This window comes from Pongo pygmaeus, chromosome 22 (genome assembly GCF_028885625.2).
Source record: "Pongo pygmaeus isolate AG05252 chromosome 22, NHGRI_mPonPyg2-v2.0_pri, whole genome shotgun sequence".
Lineage (NCBI taxonomy): Eukaryota > Metazoa > Chordata > Mammalia > Primates > Hominidae > Pongo > Pongo pygmaeus.
Window position 1 is genome coordinate 56,508,296 of NC_072395.2, and position 22,541 is coordinate 56,530,836.

General features: G+C 45.2%; 1 protein-coding gene across 3 annotated transcripts in view; it reads right to left on the reverse strand.

Moving 5' to 3' along the window:
- Window positions 1–22,541, reverse strand: part of HSF2BP (heat shock transcription factor 2 binding protein) — a 127,514-nt gene that overhangs the window by 38,052 nt on the left and 66,921 nt on the right. The gene's annotated exons all lie outside the window — the stretch shown is intronic.

The window sequence follows — 22,541 nt, forward strand, 5'->3', positions numbered from 1 at the left end:
GTGCTCTCTCATCATCTTCATCTGCACTGAAAATGCTGGCCCCACAGCTTCATCCTCAGCCCCATATCACTCCCTCAGCAATGCAGTCCCCTGCCATGGCTACAAATACCTTCTATACTATGATGATTCCCAGCACCAGCTGTTCCTCTGGCCCCAACTCCTAGAGAGAGATTCTTATCCTCTCCAGCGACACTGGCCTTTAGTCACTCCTACAATACTCCTTTGCCCATAGCTGCCTCAGACCCTTCCCCTGCCACTCTTGGCCTGTGATGCTCTGCTCAAAGATCTCAGCACAGGCTGTCCTTCGCTTCCTTCAGGTATCCACTCAAATACCCAAAAGAGCAGCTCCGCCCAACACTCTCTAGCCTGCTCCTCATGCCACTCCATTTTTATTTGCATTACTATATGATATATGCCATTATATTTGTTTACTATCAAGTCTCCTCACCTGAATGTAAGTTACATAGGGAAAGAACTCTGTCTTGCTCACTTCTGAGCCTGACAACTATAACAAATGGGGCTGGTCCACTCCCTGCATTCTCAACCACCCAAGTGCTGGGAGCTCGACAACAATGGTAATAAACAGGCCGGCCCACTCCCTGCAGACTAACTCTCATGAGTGTGCTCCAAGCTGAAGCGCACCCTCCCATGGCACCACCCCCAACCAGGGCAGGTTCAGCACCCTGGCTCAGCAGCATTGTCTGAAGAGGTGACACAAAGCTCCCTCAGTGTATTTTGTGGAAGACAAAAAAGAAACACAACTACTCTCTTACCGAGTCCTTACTTTCTTACCTAGTTAGGGATTTTTCTTTTTCTTTCTTTTTTTTTTTTGAGACCAAATCTCCCTGTCCCCAGGCTGGAGTGCAGTGGTGTGATCTTGACTCACTGCAACCTCCGCATCCCGGGTTCAAGCGATTCTCCTGCTTCAGCCTCCTGAGTAGCTGGGATTACAGGCGCTTGCCACCACGCCCGGCTAATTCTTGTATTTTTAGTAGAGACAGGGTTTCACCATGTTGGCCAGGCTGGTCTCGAACTCCTGACCTCAGGTGATCCACCTGCATCGGCCTCTCAAAGTGCTGGGATTACAAACGTGAGCTACCACGCCCGGCAAGGGATTTTACAATGAAACAGTTTCAGAAGGTACAACTATGACTCTATTTGTAATATTCACCACGGGATACAGAAGAAGGAATGCTCAGACTTGAGGACGTGAAATCTGGAAAGGCCCTCTGGAAAGTGGTTTCAAGTTGGATTTTGAAGGTATAGGAACATAAAGTATCTACCCATTTAAATGATTATGAGATGGAGTCATAAAACTTTATATAGTAGGCTATTTTATATTTCTGACTTTTTTCTTTCCAAAAAGATGCTATTCCCTCAAACTTTACAGTAAATTACAACTCCCTTATAATGGAATGTAACATCTTGGCTTCTTCCATTAGCTCATCTGTTTCTCAATTACACTCTGGCAACAGATTCCTCACTTCTCTCTTTCCAAAATCGCTTCTCAACTTTTTCAACATGATACTGTAGACAACAGATCACACACAGAGGAGAAGTGGAAAAGGTGTTACTTGGCCCAGCCAGGAATTTGCTCCTTTTCTAAAATATACTTGCATGGCAGATGGGTCAGCTCTGATACATATGCAGAGCCTGAATCACAACCAGATTAGTCCCACTTCCACACATGTCAAAATACATTAAAATAAGCAGATGTCAGTAACCATAACAGAAATACCACTGGCAAACAGAATTCTCAGAATTCTCATCTATTAAAATGAAGGCAACACATAATTTTTACATTTCAAATTAAATGTAGGTTTAATTTATAAATTCGGCATGGCACAGGAGAAAACACACAAGCTGAGGTAGTGGGTTTATAGTCAGGGGCCAGGATATGAATGCCAAATGGGGTACTGCCTAACTAACTGGCCTTGGCAAGTAAATCTTTTACATTCTCTGAGCCTGTTTCCTTGTCAATATAATACAAAGTATATCCATCTCAAAGAGTTTTATACAGCACATTGTATAATACATGTAAAACAGGTAGAAATGTAATAGTAACTATTAGGGCTCTCATTGGCTACTCTGCTTCCTTTGGCCATGCAGATTATCACATACTTCTGGCCTGAAAGAATTATCTTTTCAAGAATTACCTTTTGGTTTGGTTTTCTGGGAAGTTCAGTTTATGGAGAATACGTTTTAAATATTAGAGTTTGTGTCAGCAAATATGTTTTTGTTTACTGTGATAACACAATGTGGGACAAAGCAATACTTATGTCCCTTACTTTAAATATATGTACATATGCTATTAGTCATGTATACTTAATTATTTGTGTATATTTAAAACAAAGACATACAAGCATTCTCTTCATTGCAAATTAGATCAGAAATCCTCCAGAGGTACCCAGATACAAATGCCGTCCCCACAAAGTCCACGAAGCCTCTCCCCTCCACAGTACTCTGTGGAAGCCCCTCTGCTTTGACTCACTCCTGGACAGCCCCTCCGCCCTCTGTCCACGCAGCTTTGCCCTGACACTGGGTCATTTCCCTCCTACATGCTGCCACTGCATACCTTGTGGGGCCCTCCCTCCGTGCTTGTCATCCCTAGCCTTCCTTCAATATGGCTTCTAGCACCACAATGCTACTGATTCTGCTTTCTTCAAGGAGCCCAGACATCTGGACACTGGCTCTCAGGGCCTCTACTCAGTCCTCAGCCTCTTGGTCTTGTTTTCTGCTCCTTTTCCAGGCTCTCCCTTCACCAAGCAACTCCGAATCCCTCAGCAACTCTGCCTTCCCTTTCTATAGGCCAGTGGGAGTGTGGGGCGGCTCAGCCCCCTCTATTTACTGCCACCCTCATGCTCTACCCTGAAGATGGAATCAATTCTGCTTCATATCATAGCTCAAAATAGAGCTCTCTCAGATTCACATTTTGAGTCTGTTTCTCTCCTGAAAAGCTCTCACCTTTCTGAGTCCAAACCCAACAAGGCAATGTGAGGAGTGTGAACAGAGGGACACAGTGATGAGGATGTGGTCATGCGTGACCACAGAGGATGCCCACGGGTGAGGCCAGAGGAGGTCGGATCATGGACTCTGACCGGAGACCCTTCCAGTTTTCAGTGGGGATGTCAGTGGTGTAATCCGACTGTGAAAGATCAGTCTAACAAAACGGCGGGGAGAGAGAGGGCTGAATCAGAGCGACTAGGTCCAAAGCCAAGGGAACCACCAACAGATCCCCTGGTAACCCAACAAGAAATGCTCACAGTCTGGACCCAGTCAGAGTCTGCAGGACACAGCAGACATTCTGGAAGTTACAACAGCCAGGAGCAAGAGGACGCATGGCCTGAACGGACCTCCACGGTGGGAGTGAAGGGAAAGGCCAGGCCTGGGGGAGGAGAGTGGACACCATCAGCCAGGAAGTGCAAGAGAGAGCACAGGGCGAGCCTTAGGGGAAATACGACACATCCAGCTCTGGGAGTCACGAGGTGGCTGTGGGAGGTCCATGTGAAGGAAAGGCACAGGCACTGGAAGTGCTAGCCCAGAGCTTAGGAGAAAGATTTGGGCTTGAGTTAGATACTTCAGTGCCACTGTAATAAAGAAAGCAGTGACAGTCATAGGTGTAGACGTGACTGCCCGGAGAACACGTAAGCTTGGAGAAGTGGCCTGCTGTGACAGGACCCTGGGGCAAGACGCACCCTCAGGAAAGCAGGTGAGGGAGAAACAGAGGTGTGAAGTGCAGCAGAGAGGGAGCATGTGAAGTCGCCCACATTTCCTACGTCCAGCACAAGCACACACAGGGAAGGCCCACTACAAAGCCGGTGGACAGAACTCCCTAGGGCTTCAGCAGCAACGCCTCCTCTCCAGGTGCTCCCTGGCACTCAGGTGTCCGAGAGGACAAGGATGAGTGCTGCTGAGCTCTCTCCTCTCTGTTGGAAAACTAACCAACGGTGTCTGGCAAAAATGACAGCTGCAGATGCTGCTTTTTCCAACGAGCTGTCTTCAGAGTCAGAGCCCTCTGAAACACACACACGTCTTCCTGTATTTGAAAGTTAGCAAAGTGAAAAAGTTCCAATCTTTGGGGCTTAGATGTTCTTGGTATCTTTGACTTTTCTTCTCTATGCTATAAAACTTTTGGATTAGACCCAAATCAATTCTACTTTCACAATGCTAAACAATGACAAAACACACTAAGATTGGAGTACACTAATGAACAGTCATTAAATCTGTGAGAGTAAGACGTTTCCCTTGTTCTACAACACTAGCAGTGCACTTGGTCCTTACGAGGCTCTAAGTGTTTGGTGAATACACGAATGAGCCCATGAGTGAGTGAATGAAAGAACGTGTGTGTCCCCAGCTGTCCGCTGCCACGGCTCTGCATGGGTAAGCCAAGCATGGTGCTCTGGAATCAGAAAAAGCAGGGTTTGATCCTGGCTCCCCTGCCTACTACCTCTGTGACCCCAGAAGACCCACCTTTCTAATGCTGCTGCCCAGTGTGACGGGGGGCTGACGCTGCCCACTCCCCATTGCAGCTGTACTGCCGAGCCAGCTGTGTGGTGGGCGCATAGCAGGGTGCTCCATTCACAGAGCTACAGGGACAGCCCCGAGGAGCCCAAGGCTCCCCTTGAGAACCTGTCAACAATGCTACCATCTCAGAGTGAAACTAGGAAAACCCACAAACTTAGAATGTACATAATTAGAAATCTTGGAAAATAAATTAGAAATCCAACCAGTAACATATGAAGAATCCTGAATTACCCAAAACTCCAATCAAAATGACCCTGCTGTAATCTTCAGAACGCCAGACCAAAACACCTTCGTTCATGTGATAAATGCAGATGAAACACTGCTACTTCCCCAGCTCTGGGTCACAACTGAGCACAGGGCAATGACCAGGACTTGGTCTCTGCCTTCTCCCTCACAGGGGACAGAGAAACTGTGCTGGTGGCGTCCTGGCGGGAAGGCCCTACGAACTGAAAGGGCACCTGGCAGTCTGGGGGAGGGTGTGGAGGACAGCACAGGAAGGGGTCATCAGTGGAGCTGGCACTGTGCTGGGGGAGGGTGACACCTGGGCATCTCGGGGCTCATCTGCATCTGGCTCCCCACATCCTTCCACTTTGCTCGATTCCCAACCTTTCGGGGCAACCTCGTGATGAGTCGTTTCGTTTGCTAAGTTGTTGGAAACTAGGAAGAAGTCATCTCGTCTGCATGGGACAAGAGCATCCCAGTCACTAGTGAAGACAGCCTTGAGGCCAAGCCATCGACGGGCTTCTGCTCCCTGAGCCTCTGTGAGTGGGCAGGGCCTGAGGCAGCCTTTCATGACCAAGACCACTGTGGGGCTCTCACAGCGGGAGGAGGCCAGACCACAGGCCCAGCAGGATCTCTTACCAGACTGCCAGCAACCTGCCTTCCCCTGGAAAACAGCACAGCTACGTCATCTCACCCTTTCAACCTGCAACTATTCAATTTAGCACTTAAATTTGAAACAATAAAAAAATCAGTCAGTTGCTATGCACTGGCTGACTCATCTGAAGACATCAGCAAATCTACACGTTGGGTGATTATCTTGGGAGCAATGGTTCCTAAACCTTTTTTTGAGTTTCAGCCCTTTTCCTTTTTCTCTCTTTTTTTTTTTTTTTTTTGAGACAGAGTCTCACTCTGTCACCCAGGCTGGAGTGCAGTAGAGCGATCTCGGCTCACTGCAAGCTCCACCTCCTGGGTTCACACCATTCTCCTGCCTCAGCCTCCCGAGTAGCTGGCACTAGAGGCGCCCGCCACCACACCTGGCTAATTTTTTATATTTTTAGTAGAGACAGGGTTTCACCATGTTAGCCAGGATGGTCTTGATCTCCTGACCTTGTGATCCGCCCGCCTCGGCCTCCCAAAGTGCTGGGATTACAGGCATGAGCCACCGTGCCTGGCCCTAAGCCCTTTTTCAATTCTGGTAAAAGCTGTGGCCTAGTCCCTCCCGACCCTAACATCCACGCACACTGAGACCACAGGGCACACAGGGCCACCCTCCGTGGGGAGGAGCTGTCCCCAAGGCTGATCTTGCTTTTCTCTCCTCTGCGATGGCTTCCTCTCGGCTCAGCCTCCTCGGGACAGGGGGTGCCGTCAACCCAGCTGCTTCCTCTTCTCTCCCGATGAAGGGATGGCTCAAAAGTGCCAGCAGCAGCACAAGCCATGGCGGACACACATCTCAGGGCCTCAGGCTCTGCTTCCTTCCATTCCCAGGCCCGACAGAACCCACAGGGCTCACCGCATGCACACAGGCAACCAGGGCACAGGAGTAGCAGGGCCTTCCCTCCCCTCCTGCTGCTCACGCAGCTCCTGCTGTGCTTTTCAGGCAGCTTCTTCATGTCTTCTTCCCGTTTTAAGAAATGGAACTCAAAATGTTTAGACCTCCGGGGTTTGGAATTCCTCGAATGTTACAGGATATTTATATCACAGTTCTGATAACAGGTGCACTAAGTCAGCCACAAAAGTTACAGAATATGAAAACACGAGGCTCCACTGGGCTGCATGAGCACGCTCGCCTTTCCAGGTGATGCAGCCTCACCCCTTCATGCTGACAACAAGGGCAATTTATTTTGAAGCCTGCACATCTCCATGGAAAAAGTCATAAACCTGTCACAGAGAATTACACCCACCACCTAAGCTTTCAGACTCCCTTTAAAAACTTGAGAAGATACTGTAGCTCTTCAATTGCAAGAAGTGGGGAGCTGATACCTAACACTGTGGGACAAACTGCCGGCCCGATTCTTTCCAGAAGGAGAGGATGATAAAAATAACTTACACTTGACTAGCAATTCACCACTTGCAAACTACCTTCACACATACTACTGCATTTTTACTTTGGGAGGAAAGTCTTTAGCCCAAAATAAAATGAAACACACTACTGTTCAGTAATCCTGCCAAATAAATAGGAAGTGCATCTCAACAAACCCAGCTGGACAACAGCATGAGCTAATGTTAGGATCCCACTATAGACTAAAAAACTCCTAAAGGTAGCTTTCTTCCTATGTATAGTTAATAGCCAAGATTAGTGCACACTAAAAGACAGTGGTAAGTGCTAAGGATATTTAAAATATCATTCAAAAGTCAGCCAGGCGCAGAGGCTCATGCCTGTAATCCCAACACTCTGGGAGGCTGGGGCGGGTGGCTCACTGAGGCTAGGAGTTTGAGATCAGCCTGGCCAACATGGCGAAACCCCATCTCTACTGAAAATACAAAAATTAGCTGGGTGTGGTGGTGTGCGCCTGTAGTCCCAGCTACTCAGGAGGCTGAGGCAGGAGAATCCCTTGAACTTGGGAAGCAGAGGTTGCAGTAAGCCAAGATTGCGCGACTGCACGCCAGCCTGGATGACAGAGCAAGACTTTGTCTCAAAAAAAAAAAAAAAAAAAAAGTCATTTCCAAATTCTCATATTCAACAGCATGTAATGATATCAATCTCAGATGTGAGGCCATCTTCCTGGGCCAAGACCTCAGTGACTTCAATTTCTAAGTGGAAAATAAGTCAATGGTTTCCTATTTGTTTTGTGAGTTCCTAATTGTCTGCAAGCCTTAAACTTGTCTATAAACCATGAATTTAAGTCATTTCCACCTCTTACTAGTCATTACTAGTTGTTACACAGAGCCTCTACACTACTAAGCCTCAGCATCCCCACATATAAAATATGTCTGGCATAAAGATTACACCAAATCCCATAAGGAAAGGCTCTAGTCCAGCGGCTGTCACGTAGTAAATGCAAAAGTAAACATGCTATATTCACGTTTGCTTCCATTGCTGTTCATGACAAAGGTGCCAGTCATGTACAGTCTACACAACACTATATAGAAGGCAACCCTCCACTACCACATCACATTGATGAAAAGCTTGACTTGGTAACACTAAGCATTTTAAAGGATGACATAGTTATAATCTTCTGTATTTCTACAAATTAAATACTCTGCATAATCTTGAAAAATTAAATTTGTAGGTTCTTTGACTAAGGTCTTAACACATGCAAAGTGAAGTGAAACATGGCGAATTTCAGTTTTTAAAAACTTTCACTGAACATTATTTGAAGCCAAATTAATGCTTTAGTTATGCTCACAGAAATCCTCAATTCCCAATTTCACTTATTATTAATAACAGCTATCATTATTAAAGAAATTATTCAGCTAAACCATGTGAAATTGTCATTTTCATTGGTCTAAAGTGGATAAATACTGGCAATTTCATGTGGTTCAACCTAATCCTATCACCAGTGCCTGTGCTGGGTACTCTATGTAGGTCAACGAATTTAATTCTCATAATTGCTCTGAAGTGATGTCAGCGACACCATTCTTCAGGTGGTCAAGGAGCTTGCCCCAAACCCACAGCTGACATGTAGGTTGGCACTTCAGCACCCCATCCCTCGACCTCCACTTCTCAACCACATGCAGGGGGCTCTGTTCACCTCTCTATTTGCATTTGGTGTCTTCATATTTTAAGAAAAGAAAAGCAAGTAAGTTGGTGCTGGCAGGATATGTTTTTAAGAAAATGAAGATGTTACCTCCAATTATCACACCTTCTTTATTTCCCTTTATTCTGCATATCAATAAATTTGGAATTGACTTAGGACACTTAGTGACTATTACTACAGAAACAGCCAAAATACTTCAACTAAAAGTACAAAATACTTTAGCTGAAAGTACAAAACTGCAACTCAAAGTGGCTTAAACGTAACCACATTTATTATTTCTTATAACGAGAAGTCCAGGGCTGGATCCAATGTCTCGATTATGTTATGGAAGGCCTGGGTTATTTTCTCTGCTTGCCCCAACAGCATCAACTGTAAGGCTGGCATTCGGGGCCACAGGCTTCCTCATTCAACTCCAGTGACGAAGTCTCTCCACCATCCCTCAGATCTGGATGTAGCTACTCAGGTCATGTGCCCACCTCTGGACTGTCAGGCCTCTCAGCCCAAGCTAACCCATCATATCCCCTGTGACCTGCACGTATACATCCAGATGGCCTGAGGAAACTGAAGATCCACAAAAGAAGTGAAAATAGCCAGGTCCTGCCTTAGCTGATGACATTCCACCATTGTGATCGTTCCTGCCCCACCCTAACTGATCAACTGACCTTATGACAATACGCCCTCCCTGTATTGTCTCTGATATTGTCTCTGTGATAATGGACTCTGTGATATCCCCCTACCCTTAAGAAGGTACTTCATAATATTCTCCCCACCCTTGAGAATGTACTTTGTGAGATCCACTCCCTGCCCACAAAAGATTGCTTCTAACTCCACCGCCTATCCCAAACCTACGAGAACTAATGATAATCCCAGCACCCTTTGCTGACTCCTTTTTCGGACTCAGCCTGCCTGCACCTTGTTGCTCACACAAAGCCTGTTTGGTGGACTCTCTTTACACGAACGTGCGTCACATGGACCATGCACTGTTGGCAGAAGGATGCCATGTACTGACCACCTTATGCCTTCAACCCTAAACCCATCACTGGCACACAGCTAACATGGCTAGGGCTCGCTCAGACCATTCATTTTCAACCCTGTCTCACATTAGAATCCTTCAGAGAGACTTACAAATCCTGATGCCTGGGCCCTGCTCCATACTCCTGCCCAATTAATACAATCTCTAGGGATGAGATTCCCTAGAGATGTGTGCGTGTGTGTGTGTGTGTGTGTGTGTGTGTGTGTGTGCATTCTCTTTTTTTTTTTTTCTCTCTCTGAAACTCCCTTCTCTTTCCCTGAGTCATATGATCCATGAAAGGGAGGATGCAGCCCTGAATAAAGCTGGGGTTCTGTTAGAAATGAAGAAAGGGAAAAAGGGTGCAGAATAAGCCATCCATGGTGCCCATTCTACACAGACACAACCAAATCAATCATGAAGAAAGGCAACATAGGTCCTTCTCCATGCTGCAACGGGCTCGGCACTGTACCACCTTCACCGCTCTCTCATGGATGGCTCTGTGTTGCACAACACACAGGTGATAACCTTAGCATGCTGTCACCTGACATGACTATAAGAAAGCCTCTGAAGGGTCCTACAGCCCCACAGAATGTAAGCAGAGCTCTCCTACACAGCCTCCCAGGTTAGATGGGGCTAGGGCGCCTACCCTGTGCTGTTTCTGGGCTGAAGCTGTGTGGCTGCCCAGGGCCATGGCAGTCTGCTCCACCCAGGTCTCTGTGGCCTGGCAGGGCGCTCTGGCTTAGGAGGAGCATGAGCCAGAAGAGAAGACTAGTTGTGTACCTTCCAGCCTGGCCAGGACCGCCTCTGGGATGTCAGGACTTTGACAGGGCCCAGGATGTCCAAGTTTTTCTTAGCAATTTTAGCACTTACACAAATGGTATATTTGTGTCCAAGAAACATAACCCACAAATATTTGGCAAATGCTAACTCCCCAATTTTCATGTCCTAAAGGGTTTCTTTTGCCATCTGAATAGAAAGGGTTTCCAAGACATTATGTAACTAAGATTGTCATCAGTTGACTGTATGCACAGCTGGAAGGCTTACAAATCATATGGAAGATTTCATTAGCTGCGGTTTCCTAATCTCACAACAATAATCCTAAACACCCAGATCCTTCATCAATGAGTTAATGAAGAACATTCGATGACATCTTTTCTTAAAGAATAATGAATTCATGCAGAATTATTATAAAAATTATTCCAGTATTTGTGACTTACAGTAAAACAAACAACAAAAATGGAGCAAGCATTACATTTTAGTAGCCTACTTTGATGCCACAGATGCCACTGTCTAAAGATGAACTGCAGGGGACGGTGAACTCCTAGCCCAAGAAAATATGAAGAAAGCTACAGTGTACTTTGAAGTAAAATAGTTAATTCTTGTTCTTATTTTTCATTTTAGACTGAAATCCTGAAAATTAGAATCTGATTACCCTTAATACAAACACACAAAACTCTCCTTTCACCAACAAATCCCCAAAGCAGCATCACCCTCACTACCCACCCCTCTTTCTTCTCTGCCCATTCCTACTAAGCCACCCTTGTGCCTGACCCTGTGCTCTATGGGAAACCTTTTCAGAGTTCATCAATAATTCTCTGTTGCCAAAGGCTTCTCTTCATTCTTGTTTTCTTTGAGTTCTGACTCTAACAACCATTGCATTCTTCTCAAATAAATGGTTTTTGTCCCTCTTTTTAAAATGTATAAAGCATTTCCAATTGCTGTTCCACTAAATTCTCACAGCCGCCCTGTTCCAAATAGACAGGAACAGTGTTTATATCTCTATTTTGTGGATGACAGAATATCACAGAAGTGAAGGGACTCACCCAGAACCACAAACCAGAATACAGGAGGAGAAGGGCCAGCCTGCCTTCTGATGCCTCGACCTGTCTCCTAGCTCAGGGCTCTGATGAGCCCTACAACCCTCTGCTCAGGCCTCTCGGCCGGCCTTGCCGTGTGATGTTCCCTACACTGCCAGTCTTTCTGTTTGTCACTTTTTTCAGAATGACTCCCAAACCCATGTCACTAGCAAGTTTCTTGTGAACTCTAAGCTTCTTGTCTCCAACTATTTCTTGGACATTTATTTCCATTTGGATTTCTTTTTACTATGTCAGACTGACCATGTCACACACCAAATTCATCTTCATGTAAACTCACTCCCCTTTCTCAATGTGCCTATGAGTTAATTGCATCCTGACAGACTACACTAAAGTTTCTATTGCGCTCAGCTTGTCAGACTGGACATATGCAGGCCAAATTTTTTGACATCCTTTGACGTACAAAGTGGCCATTTGACCACTCAATTATATCAACAGTGAAAAATCAAACATTTAAATTATGTTTCTTATTAAAGTTATCATGTAAGCATTGATTAATCAAAGAAAACAGTCCCAGCACTCTCTTGTGGAAAGGCTGACACCTTTGTTCTATTGGACCTTCTGAAGGACAAGTTTCAAGTCAATAATGTTTGAGAAATTTTTTAAAAGATAAAAACCACATTTTGTATTAGCTCACGGTATTAGCCCAGTGTTTAGACTAAAAGGCTAAACACTGGGCTAATACAAAAATATTAAGAGAAACACTTGACCAACATAATAAAACATTTACATGTAAAATTTTTTATTGGTGAAGATCTTATATTAAATATTTTGCTTTTCTATCAAATGGCCATCCATAGCTCATGTAATAAAGAAGCTGCTTACTAGAATCATAACATATACAGTACTCTGACAATGCCACATATTTGGGTTGAAAAGAATTATGAAGACACATCACTGAATATTCACTACTTACTAAACCCTCTGGCCTTTCTCTGTGTTACGTGATATAGCCAAATTCCAGACACTGAAGGGAATCAGATGCCATATCAGAAGGCAACTGGTGCCATGGAAAAGATGTGGAATCAAAGTTGGAGGAGTGGGCACACTGCCCTCACGGGAAGGAAGATGATGCTTAAATTAGTTTAAGAAAGGTAAAAGGCAGCCGGGTGCAGTGGTTCACGCCTGTAATCCCAGCACTTTGGGAGGCCGAGGCGGGCGGATCATGAGGTCAGGAGATCAAGACCATCCTGGCTAACACAGTGAAACCCCGTCTCTACTAAAAATATGAAAAATTAGCCGGGTGTGGTAGCAGGTGCCTGTAGTCCCAGCTACTCTGGAGGCTGAGGCAGAAGAATGGTGTGAACCCGGGAGGTGGAGCTTTCAGTGAGCCGAGATCACGCCACTGAACTCCAGCCTGGGTAACAGAGTGATACTCTGTCTCAAAAAAAGAAAAGAAAGAAGGATAAAAGGAGTCACTTATGAAAGATGCTGGGATAACTCAAAATCTGAGGAAAAGCTATACAGCCCACCTGGACAGGGATAAAGCTGACTGCAAGCCATAGGGTTCCTCTGCATCTCAGGTCAGCATTTATGTCTTGGCTTCAGCAACTGAGAACACAGATAAATTTTCTCCAGGTGGCCAGGAACACGGCCACAGGCAGCTCTAGAGTCACATCCAATAGTTCCATGGCCCAAGAAAGGCGAAAAAACACTGTCCTTCAGCAGCTGAAGCCAGAAAACTCCTGGAGAAAGACTCTGGCCCAGCTCAGAGCACAAACTCACCACTAAAATCACCGCTGTGGCCACAGCCATATAGCTGGCACTGCCAAGTCTCACCTTGGCCAGTGGTCAGAAGGGCCTGTGCTGCAGAAGATGAGGGCCTGCTGAGGGGCCCTGCTGTGGGGGATGAGGGCCTGCTGTGGGGGATGAGGGCCTGCTGTGGGAGATGAGGGTCTGCTGTGGGGGATGAGGGCCTGCTGTGGGAGATGAGGGCCTGCTGTGGGAGATGAGGGCCTGTTGTGGGCAATGAGGGCCAGCTGAGGGGGATGAAGACCTGTTGAGGGGGATGAAGACCTGCTGCGGGAGATGAGGGCCTGTTGCGGGAGATGAGGGCCGCTGAGGGAGATGAAGACCTGCTGTGGGGGATGAGGGCCTGCTGAGGGGGATGAAGGGCCTGCTGCAGGAGATGAGGGCCTGCTGAGGGAGATGAGGGCCTGCTGAGGGAGATGAGGGCCAGCTGAGGGAGATGAAGACCTGCTGCAGGAGATGAAGGCCTGCTGAGGGAGATGAAAGGCCTGCTGAGGGAGATGAAGGGCCTGCTGAGGGAGATGAAGGGCCTGCTGAGGGAGATGAAGGCCTGCTGAGGGAGATGAAGACCTGCTGAGGGAGATGAAGACCTGCTGAGGGAGATGAAGGGCCTGCTGAGGGAGATGAAGGGCCTGCTGAGGGAGATGAAGGCCTGCTGAGGGAGATGAAGGGCCTGCTGAGGGAGATGAAGGGCCTGCTGAGGGAGATGAAGGGCCTGCTGAGAGAGATGAAGGGCCTGCTGAGGGAGATGAGGACCTGCTGAGGGAGATGAGGACCTGCTGAGGGAGATGAAGACCTGCTGAGGGAGATGAAGGGCCTGCTGAGGGAGATGAAAGGCCTGCTGAGGGAGATGAGGACCTGCTGAGGGAGATGAGGACCTTCTGAGGGAGATGAAGGGCCTGCTGAGGGAGATGAAGGGCCTGCTGAGGGAGATGAAGGGCCTGCTGAGGGAGATGAAGGGCCTGCTGAGGGAGATGAAGGCCTGCTGAGGGAGATGAAGGGCCTGCTGAGGGAGATGAGGACCTGCTGAGGGAGATGAGGACGTGCTGAGGGAGATGAAGGGCCTGCTGAGGGAGATGAAGGGCCTGCTGAGGGAGATGAGGACCTGCTGAGGGAGATGAAGGCCTGCTGAGGGAGATGAAGGGCCTGCTGAGGGAGATGAAGACCTGCTGAGGGAGATGAAGGGCCTGCTGAGGGAGATGAAGGGCCTGCTGAGGGAGATGATGACCTGCTGAGGGAGATGATGACCTGCTGAGGGAGATGAGGACCTATTGAGGGAGATGAGGACCTGCTGAGGGAGATGAAGGGCCTGCTGAGGGAGATGAAGGGCCTGCTGAGGGAGATGAGGACCTGCTGAGGGAGATGAAGGCCTGCTGAGGGAGATGAAGGGCCTGCTGAGGGAGATGAGGACGTGCTGAGGGAGATGAGGACCTGCTGAGGGAGATGAAGGCCTGCTGAGGGAGATGAGGACCTGCTGAGGGAGATGAAGGGCCTGCTGAGGGAGATGAAGGGCCTGCTGAGGGAGATGAGGACCTGCTGAGGGAGATGAAGGGCCTGCTGAGGGAGATGAAGGGCCTGCTGAGGGAGATGAAGGGCCTGCTGAGGGAGATGAAGGCCTGCTGAGGGAGATGAAGGGCCTGCTGAGGGAGATGAGGACCTGCTGAGGGAGATGAGGACCTGCTGAGGGAGATGAAGGCCTGCTGAGGGAGATGAAGGGCCTGCTGAGGGAGATGAGGACCTGCTGAGGGAGATGAGGACCTGCTGAGGGAGATGAAGGCCTGCTGAGGGAGATGAAGGGCCTGCTGAGGGAGATGAGGACCTGCTGAGGGAGATGAGGACCTGCTGAGGGAGATGAAGGGCCTGCTGAGGGAGATGAAGGGCCTGCTGAGGGAGATGAAGACCTGCTGAGGGAGATGAAGGGCCTGCTGAGGGAGATGAAGGGCCTGCTGAGGGAGATGAGGACCTGCTGAGGGAGATGAAGGCCTGCTGAGGGAGATGAGGGAGTCCCAATATCTGCAGTCCATGCACTGGAGACTGGACAGCCAATGTGTAGTGCCAGCAGGCTCGAGACCCAAGAGCTGGTGTTTCAGTTTGAGTTCAAAGGCAGGAAAAGGCCCACATCCCAGCTCCAACAGTCAAGGCAGAGATCCCTTTTATTCAGCCTTTTTATTCTGTTGGGGCTCCAACTGACTAGATGAGAGCCACTCACCTGCCTGAAGGCAATCTGCTTTACTCAGTCTCCTGGTTCAAATGTTAATCTTATCCAGAAACATCCTCATAGACAGACCCAGAGTTAATGTTTGGCCAAATGTCTGGGCATCTCATGGTCCAATCAAGTTGATATAAAAATTAACTCTCTTAGAGACCACCTAGGTGGCTTGAATAAAAGCTTCAAACCTGCATGAAAACCAGCCTACTAATTCTCAGAAGAGATTTTCCCCCCACTACACTCAATGCCAAAGGTCAAAACAATTTTCCTTAAAAAACTTCCAGATTAAGCGAGTATCTTCAGTTTACCCCGACACTGCTGGGAAAGACCCTTGGGAGTTTCCTCTCAGGCTGCTCACCTGAGGTGGGACCGGGGCTTTGTCTCCTATCCCCCACACCCTGGGAGCCCTGAAAACTAAAGGAAAAGTTTGAAAAATACCCTCAAAGCAAGAAGCTAAGTTCTCTGTTAACCTCTCTGTCCTGCCACTTTCACTTGACTTTCATGCTCTAGGTATAATTTTATTTATTTATTTATTTAGTTAGTTAGTTAGTTATTTAGTGGCCAGGAACAGTGGCTCACACCTGTAATCCCAGCACTTTCGGAAGCCAAGGCAGGAAGATCACTTGAGACCAGGAGTTCAAGACCAGCCTGGGCAACACAGTGAAACTTCATCTCTACAAAAAAATGTTGTAAAAACTAGCCAAGTATGGTGGTGCATGCCTGTAGTCCTAGCTACTCAGGAGGCTGGAGCAGGAGGATCCCATGAGCCCAGGAATTCGATGTACATTAAGCTAGCATCACTCCACTGCAGTCCAGCCTAGGCGACATTGCAAGACACTGTATGAAATAAGTAAGTAAAATGTTTTTTTGTGTCTCAGCATTCTGACTGTTCAGTAAGGAGAGGTGGTCAGGGATTTTTCCATCATACCCCTAGCTCCCAATCCATGGCCTGGAAGGATGGAACATAGGGAGACCTATAGGAAGCTCTCAACCCAAGGTGATGGTGGCTCAAAACCGGGTGGGAAAATTAGCCGGGCATGGTGATGGGCACCTGTAATCCCAGCTACTGGGAGGCTGAGACAGGAGAATCGCTTGAACCCAGGAGGCAGAGGGTTGCAATGAGCCAAGATTGCACCACTGCACTCCAGCCTGGGTGACCGACCAAGACTCTGTCTCAAAAAAAAAACAAACAAACCTAGGTGGGAGTGCTAGCTGGTGATCAGATTCTGGAGATATTTTGAAAGTAGAGCAATCAGGATTTCCTAACAGATTGAATGAGGGCTTAAGAGATTAAAAGGAGTCAAGAATCACTCGAAGGTTTTTTAAAAGTCTGAGACACTAGAAAAATAGAATTGTAATCAATAGAGATTAGAATTTGGTGTGAGGGAAGATTAGGGTTTTAGTCTGAACATATTGAATGTGAACGTTTATTAGATGTCCAAGTAGACAGTTCAATCTATGAGGCTAGAGCTCGGAACAGAGGTCTGGGCTGAAGGCACAAATCTGGTAGAACCTGATCAATGCTTTGTGTTACTCAGACAAGCCAAATAGATGTAAGATGGGAATAACCGCCTATCTGCCCTTTTAGCATTGAAAATATGGTAGGAAATGCAGTTTCCTGTGATCACAATACTAGTCTGCATTAACAGTTACATAACATGTGGCCACCATCTCAATACACTCTGTCCTCGTCGGCTATTTGCTCGAGTTCTATGCCAGTTCTGTGGCTTAAGAGGAATGAGAAGAATGTGGACAAAGCCTGGGAAAAAGCCAGCCATGTAGTTGAACAAAGGGAAGACAAATGAAATCTAGCAAACGTTAAAGGAAATAAGATGATTTAGTCAGGGATGGTTAATAGCAACTGGTGTCGTACTCTGAATCAAAGAAGTCTAGATACTTGAAAGTAACCTGCCACCTTTAGAGCAAGCAAACAAAAGAAAATGAGTTTTCACTGCAGCATGAGATTTTTTTTTTCATTTCAAGTCTTTTATCCCTAAAGCATGAGATATTTAGATTAGAAATAAAAGAGGAAAACTAGAACCCATTTAACACCTGCTACATTAGGTGTTGGCCTAAACACTATTGCATTTTAATATACATGAAGATCCTTGAGGTAGAAATTCTCATTTTATAGATCAGAAAAGCAGGATTCTAAAAGGTTAGGTAAGTTCACAAGCAGGAAAGCTGCAATTCAAATCTGGGTTGAATGAGTCCAAAGCTCGTGTTCTTATTAAAATATATCAAATTTCTTAACAGAAATTGATAAAAGTAGGAACTGGTTACTGAAAGGGATAATGAGATCTTTTTTTTCCTCAGTCTTATTTTTTTTTTAAATGAAGTTTCACTCTTGTTGCCCAGGCTGAAGTGCAGTGGCACGATCTTGGCTCACTGCAACCTCCGCCTCCTGGGTTCAAACAATTCTCCTTTTCCTCTATCTTTTAAAAATTAGAAGAGATTCTTATCTGTCCAGTATATTTTCATAAACTAGACCTACCTAAAACCAAAGGAATAGAAGAAGCCAGTTTTCAAATTATCTCTTAGTCCTAAGCAGTTATGATTCTAGATTCTGAAAACAGTCCCACTACCACCAGCACCACCACCAAGCACCAAGAACTATTTTTGTTCCTATTTTCCTATTCTATAGTAAACTATGTATTCACCTTCTAAAACACATGTGAAATTCTATAATTTAAGATTTAAAGTAATCCCATACATAACTCAGGAGTCAAACATCCTAGGCTTAAACAGATCTTGTTTTGTTTGACTTTAGAACAAATGATTCTAAACATTCTAAAGTAAGATGACCTTGCAATGAATTTATGAGGGGTTGGGCTGTGCTCACTGTGTTGAAATAACCAGTAATTATTTTCATGGATAAGAAAGCCTGGGATGGCCAGGCGCGGTAGCTCACGCCTATAATCCCAGCACTTTGGGAGGCTGAGGCAGGCAGATCACCTGAGGTCTGGGAGTTCGAGACCAACCTGACCAACATGGAGAAACTGCATCTCTATTAAAAATACAAAATTAGCCGGGCGTGGTGGTGCATGCCTGTAATCCCAGCTACTCAGGAGTCTGAGGCAGGAGAATCGCTTGAACCCGGGAGGCGGAGGCTGTGGTGAGCAGAGATCACACCATTGCACTCCAACCTGGACAACAAAAGCGAAATTCTGTCTCAAAAAAAAAAAAAAAGGAAAGCCTGGGATGATGTCCCAGAAGCAAAAAAAATTGCATTAACACAACTTAACAAGCACCTCATATTATCCATAAGCCAAAGCTTAAGCAGGAAAAGTCCACCTGAGTCAAAGAACACAATCTCTGATGAGTGGCGGGAACTTGGGTTGCTTGCTACTGACAGAACTGCATAAATTAAGATGAAACTCAACAATTTTCACTCACCCCCGGAAACTTCCGGAGGACCAGAGCTAAAAGGGCCATAGAGAACATTTAGCCTAAACTCCTATTTTTATGAGAAAGTAGGATTACTGGCTGCAAATTAGCCTAAGTAGAGGCTGGCATATTGTTTCAGGGCAACTGACTCAGAAGCCAAGCAAAGCCAGACCTAATGTCAACTAAACGTGAGAAGTCATCCAGTACCGGCCCGGCACGGCGGCTCACGCCTGTAATCCCAGCACTCTGAGAGGCTGAGGCGGGTGGATCACCTGAGGTCAGGAGTTTGAGACCAGCCTGGCCAACATGGTGAAACTTTGTCTCAACTAAAATTACAAAAATTAGCCAGGTGTAGTGGCAGGCACCTGTAATTCCAGCTGCTTGGGAGGCTGAGGCAGGAGAATCACTTGAACCCAGGAGGTGGAAGTTGTAGTGAACCGAGACTGCATCACTGCACTCCAGCCTGGGCAACAAGAGCGAAACTCCATCTCAAAAATAAATAAATAAATAAATAAATAAATAAGAAGTCATCCAACACTAAGGCTTCCACCCGAGGCATGTCCTGCTGAGCAGCAGTCCTGTAGCATTGTTGGGAAACAGGGTCTGGAGCCAGGCAGTCGGGGTCTCAAATCAGCTCCACCACCCCATAACTATATAACCCTGGCACCTTACTCACTTCCATGTGCCTCAGTTTCTTCATCTATGATACAGAAACAGTATTTACCTTACAGGGTACTGACAGACATAAATGTAACAAACGTAATACACTTAAAGCCATGACTGGTACTCAAGAAGTATTAGGTATTCTTATTTAATTATTCTCTCCCTGGCACCACCAGCATCCTCTCCCACAGATTGACACTGTCTGCTTGCTCATGGCCCATAACAACCAGCCTGGATAGTTACCTTATAGGTCAAGTCTAGGAACCACCTCTGATTCTGTGATTCATGAGAGGAAAAAAGCTGTCTGGTCAAGTATCCAACCCTGGTGGGTAAGTGTTATCAATGGAGTACAAGCATAGCCCCCTGGACCTGCCCTCAAACTGTGGAAGGTCTAGGGCTTTAACCCTACTTGCAAGCTTGCAAGCTAACAAGCTAGCATGCTAGAGTCTTACAGACACTGGCAGAAGACACAAACTCTTGAGTCTGAGACCAAGAACTTGTTATAGCAACAGCCATTGCCACAGCAGCAGCATTTATGCCAGTTTAAGACCCAATTCCACAAGGCCACATACATGCTGTGTGGGCTGTGTCACAGGAGAGGAACCCCAAGCTCTGGCTGAACTTTGCCCTAGAGGGAAACATTACTACATAGGTGTAAACAAACCTACCCTTTTTGCTCTGGAAGGAGACAGTATCTCTGTCCTCTAAGGATGTCTGCTATACACACATCCTTGAAAAGCTAGCCAGAAACAAAGGTCAGTTCCTCTGCTCTTAACTCATGAAGAAACAGGAGAGACCCTTGTGTCTCCACAATATCTAAATAAATGAAGACATGTACTTGTGTTCATGGATTGTAAGTCTCAATATTGCTAAAGTGTCAATTCCCCCCAAAATGAACTATTGATTCAACACAATCCCAATAAAAATTCCAACAGGATTCTTTTTGGTAGCAAGTGACGAGCTGATTTTTAAATTCATATGGAAAGGCAAAGGGCTTAAAAATAGCCAAAACAACCTTGAAAGAGAACAAAGTTGGAGGACTTATACTACCTGACTTTAAGATTTATTACAAAGCTATCAAGATTTATTATAAAGCATGGTATTGGCATAATGATCCAAAAATAGATGAATGGAACAGAACAGAATCCAAAATGACCTTCACATGTATTGTCAACTTACTGTCAACAAGGTGCAAAGGCAATTCCCTGGAGAACAAAGTCTTCAAAACAAATGGTACTGGATCAACTAGATAGAAAGTCTTATGCAAAAAACAAAGCAAAAAATAAAAATAAAAACAACAACAAAAAAAACTCACCACAAACAGATACCAATTCAAAACAAATCATATACCTAAATGTGAAATGCAAAACTATAAAACAACGAGAAAACACATTAGAAAACCTTTGTGACACTGATTTAGGCAAAAATTTCTACAACAAAAGCATGCTTCTTCGAAGAAAAAGAATTATAAACTTTATCACAATTAAGATAGGTCTTCTGCTCTTCAGAAGATGCTCTTAAGAGAATGAAAGACAAGCCACAAGCTGGGAAAAAATATTTTTCCAACACATTTGTCAAAGCACGCAAACCGAATACATGAAGAACTCTCAATATTTGTAAGAATCTATCCAATTTTTTTAAAATAAGGAAAACATATGAACAGATATCATCAAAGAAGTTACACGAATGGCAAAACATGAAAAGATACTCAACATCATTAGTCATTAACAAAAATACAAATTAAAACCACAGTGAAGTATCATGGTAACCCTATTGGAATGTCTAAAATTAAAGAGAATGACCATACACTAATACAATGCTGCTGGGAATGTAAGATGGTACAAGCACTTTGGAAAACAGGGTGGCAGTTTCATAAAAACTAACATGCACCTACCACATGTCTCAGCGATCCCACTTCTAGGTATTTACCCAAGAGAAACAAAAGCATATGTCCATGCAAAGACTTGTACAAGAATGCTCCCAGCAGCTTTATGTATAGTAGCCAAAAGCTGGAGACAACCCAAATGTCCATCACTAGCTCAATGAATACACAATTGTGGCATATCCACAACGTGGAATATTATTTAGCAATAAAAAGTAATGAACTATTAACAGACACACGGATAGACATGGATGGGTCTCAAAATCAACATGGGTGGATCTCAAAATAATTATGCTAAGTGAAAGAAGCACGGCAAAAAAGAATACAAACTATGATTCCACTTATATAAAATCAAAGAAAATGAAAACTAACTACAGCACAGAAAAGAGGCAAGTCACTCTCTGGAAAGCAGGGAGAGGAGCAGGAAGGAGGGACCACAAAGGGGCACAAAGTGCCTTTGGAGGTGGTGGGTTTGCACATTACCTTGACTGTGATAATAATTTTACAGGTGGACATTTATATCAACACTTATCAATTGTTCACTTTAAATATATGCAACTTATTACATGTCGATTATACATCAATAAAGCTATTTTTTAAAAAAGCATTCACCACCAAATGGAACTGACACTAAAAAAATAGAGGTTAATTTGAATTATAAAAAAATAAAGAAAATTATTTTTATACATGGGTGAAATGTATAACTCATTAAACAACACATAGTGTTAAATATTATGATGAAATTGGGACAGAACTTTAGGTTAGATTGGTAGTTAAGGGTGAAGAGGAAAGGATGCAGTAAAGATAACTTTTTAAAGAAATTTTAAAACACACACATACTATACATGTGTACTTCTCTTCAGAGCTGCAGTGTCTTTCCAATTTCTTTTTACCCAAATTATTTAACAATGAGTCTTCTCTTTTATCTGATAGAACCACATACCCACATAGAGTACTGTGCTGTTAAATAGAGAATGGGATAGGCTGATGCTGTTTACCAGCTGTTTTATAAGAGACAATTTTTCTTTGTGTTGTAAGGACACCAGTAAATCATAACCAAATTGAAAGCAATACTTCAGAAACAGAACTAGAGTAAACTTAAGATACCAAGAAATTTTCTAAAATTTGACTTTTTTTTAAAGAAATAACATCTTATAATCAATCCTACTTTCTAATACTTTAAAATTTCCTTCAGCTACAGAAGCACAGGTATACAGTAGTCCCCTCTTATCCACAGTTTCACTTTCCACAGTTTCAGTTAGCCACAGTCAACCACGGTCTGGAAACATCAAATGGAAAAATCCAGAAATAAACAATTCTT